The following is a 3,106-nucleotide window of genomic DNA, read 5'->3' as shown; positions in this document are numbered from 1 at the left end:
AACCTCCTGGTATACCAGGACCTCAAGCGCGCCATCCTCCAGCGGGTCGGCCGGAGCCCCGAGCAATATCGCCAGTGCTACAGGTCGCTGGACCTCGGAGAGAGGGGCCGACCCTTCGTGATAGCGCAACAGCTCCGGGACGCCTGCCACAGATGGCTGATGGCCGACACGAGCGACGTCGAGGAAATCATCGATCGAGTGGTACTGGAGCAGTTCGTGGCCCGGCTGCCAAGGAAGACTGCCCAGTGGGTCCAGTGCCACCGCCTGACGTCGCTGAACCAGGCCATCCAACTGGCGGAGGACCAGATGTTTGCCTTCCCCGGGTTCGGCGAACCCCTGCCATCTGTCTTTCTCTCTCTCTCCCTGCCCCTGTGTCCCCTCCCTCTAAACCTGTCCCTTTCCCTAGGTCCCGAGGAAGTCTTCCCCCCCCCGGGGCCCCACCTCGCTGGAGGGGTGGTCCAGGGATGGAGCCCCCAGCCACCCAGAGGGCGCTGCCCCGAGGGTCAGGTCCGGCCGGCAGCAGCCCGGCCGCAGCTCCCGTTCCGCCGCTCTCTCCACACCAATTCCTTGACCCACTTCCCGCCGCTAGGGTGGCGGGGAGGCCTGGGTTGGCCTGCTGGCGTTGCGGGGACCCAGGTCATTTTATAGATCGTGTCCAGGGATGGAGGTGGGGACGCTGATCCGGGTCCCGGACTTGCACAATGTCGGTGGCTATTCAATTTCGGGGACAAAAGCATAGAGTAGAGGTGGCGGTTAGCCCGCACCTCAGGCATTTTGGAGACAAATTGGCCAGGGTTTAAAGCATTATTGGGGCATCTATGTGCGGGTGTCTCTTGGGAGGAAAGAGCGCGGCAGACGAGGGCAGTCGCGCAGGTGGGAGAAGCTGAGCTGGGACCAAGGGGGACTGAGCCAGGGGAACGGAGCACTGTGGAGAGGGGTACCCTCGCGAAGTGCGATGATTTTCCCCTGGAGCAGTCCCAGGATGAGTCGCTCAAATGCGTTCGAACAGGTCCGTTCCATTGACGGACAGCTTCTCCAACCCGCTCGACCGCTCTCCTATCCGTATTTCGCTATTTTAAAAGACCGGTTGTATTTATTGGCTAATGACCCGATTTTTCTGGCCGGACATTCACGAGAATGTGCGCAGGTGGTGCGCGTCTTGTCGGGAATGTCAGCTGGTGAACCCACCGGCCACCCCAAAAGCACCATTGTGCCGTCTCCCTCTTGTGCAGGTCCCCTTCGAACGAATTGGTATGGACCTCATCGGGCCATTAGAGCGATCGGCACGGGGGCATCGCTTTGCATTAGTCCTAGTGGATTATGCAACGCGATACCCCGAGGCATTGGCCCTCCGCAGCATTTCCGCGAAAAGTGTGGCGGAGGCCCTGTTTCATCTAATCTCCCGGGTGGGAATCCCGAAAGAGATTCTCACCGATCAAGGCACGGCGTTTATTTTCTTCACCACGCCATTTGGATTACACCAATTTGTAACGCTTCCTTTCGGGTTGTTCGGGGGCCCCGGCCACCTTTCGGCGACTCATGGACCGGATCCTCCGACCGCATGCTGTGTATGCCGCGGCCTATTTGGATGACATTATCATCTACAGCAATGACTGGCCGCGGCACATGCAGCATCTGCGGGCGGTCCTGTGGTCGTTGAGGGAGGCCGGGCTGACGGCCAACCCGAAAAAGTGTGCGGTTGGAGGTAAGGTATCTGGGCTTCCCCTTGGGCCACGGACAGGTGCATCCCCAAATTGATAAGATGGCGGCGGTTGCGACCTGTCAGAGACCCAAGACCAAAAAGGAGGTGAGGCAGTTCCTGGGGCTGGCGGGATATTATAGAAGGTTTGTACCTAAGTATTCGGACCTCACCAGAGAAGTCAGAGATGTAAGAGAGAGGAGAAGGCTCCCCGGCCTGAGTCGGGAGGTGGGGGTATGTGGCAGGGGGGGCGTGGTTCAGCGAGACGAGCGGTGCGTAAGTAGGTCAAGTGCAAATGATAAACACCTGTGTCTTGTTTCAGTAATTGGTGTGGAGAGACCGGATAAAAGGGGCCACCTGGAACATGATGGGGGAGACTGACTGGGAACGCGAGCGACCCGGGGAGACGAGTGTAGATACACGGAAGCAAGTTGTGTTATGTTTGTTATGAGTTATTGACTGCGAATCTGCCAGCGCTGAATGAGCGCCGTATTGTGTGCGGTGCCCAAGAAATTTAAATAAAGCTCGCGTCCCAGCAAGCCGACCCTGCCTTCTTCCTTCCACACTCCTGAACCTTTACTACAGACAATTTTTCTCAATAAGATCTACAAAGTACCTCAATCTAGCATTTCTTACAGCCCTTTGAAATTTAGACAGAGAATCTCTAAGCATTTCATAAGAAATTTGTAATTTATCTTTTTTCCATTTTCGTTCCCATCTTCTATAAATCCGTTTTAAGGAATGAATATACTCATTAAACCACAGAGTTCATTTATGCTGTGCACTTCCCTGCTTCAAAGGAGCGATACAATCTACTGTTTTGGAACAAACTGAGTTAAAAACATGAACTGATTCCTCCACATCAAGATGAGGTGAAAAAAATCTACATCTAAACCCTGCATTGTTTCCAGAAAGGGAAACAATTTGCGTTGCAACCACGTAGGGATATTAAGGTGCGATGCGGTCTCTGAGAATTGGAGATCTCCTCGTTCTTCTGTAACGTACTTCTCAAAGGAGCTTCTAATGTTTAAGAGTGTAAAACGATCATAGATCAGTGCAGATGTAGAGTCGCATATTAACCAAGTCACAAATAAGACAAACGACGTGATACAAAACAGACTGTGCAACAGAGGCATGCCATCTACATCGGTGCTATCTTGCTCTTCTGTTAAAGCTGATAAAGCCAGTCTCTGCATATTAAACTTTGATTATATATTAGTTTTTGAAGTCTCTTATGCCTAGCAAGGTTGCATTTATTGGATCAAAAATACAGTAAGAACAGTAATGTTGAGAAATATTTTTACAATTTAAAATGTTCTCTTTTGATATATTCTAAAAAGGAAGTTTCAGCATCATTAATCAAGAGTTCAGTGTCACATGATCCTTCAGAAATCATTCTGAAATCAT

This window comes from Sinocyclocheilus grahami, unplaced genomic scaffold (genome assembly GCF_001515645.1).
Source record: "Sinocyclocheilus grahami isolate Dianchi unplaced genomic scaffold, SAMN03320097.WGS_v1.1 scaffold552.1, whole genome shotgun sequence".
Lineage (NCBI taxonomy): Eukaryota > Metazoa > Chordata > Actinopteri > Cypriniformes > Cyprinidae > Sinocyclocheilus > Sinocyclocheilus grahami.
Note: the sequence above shows the minus strand (reverse complement) of the source record.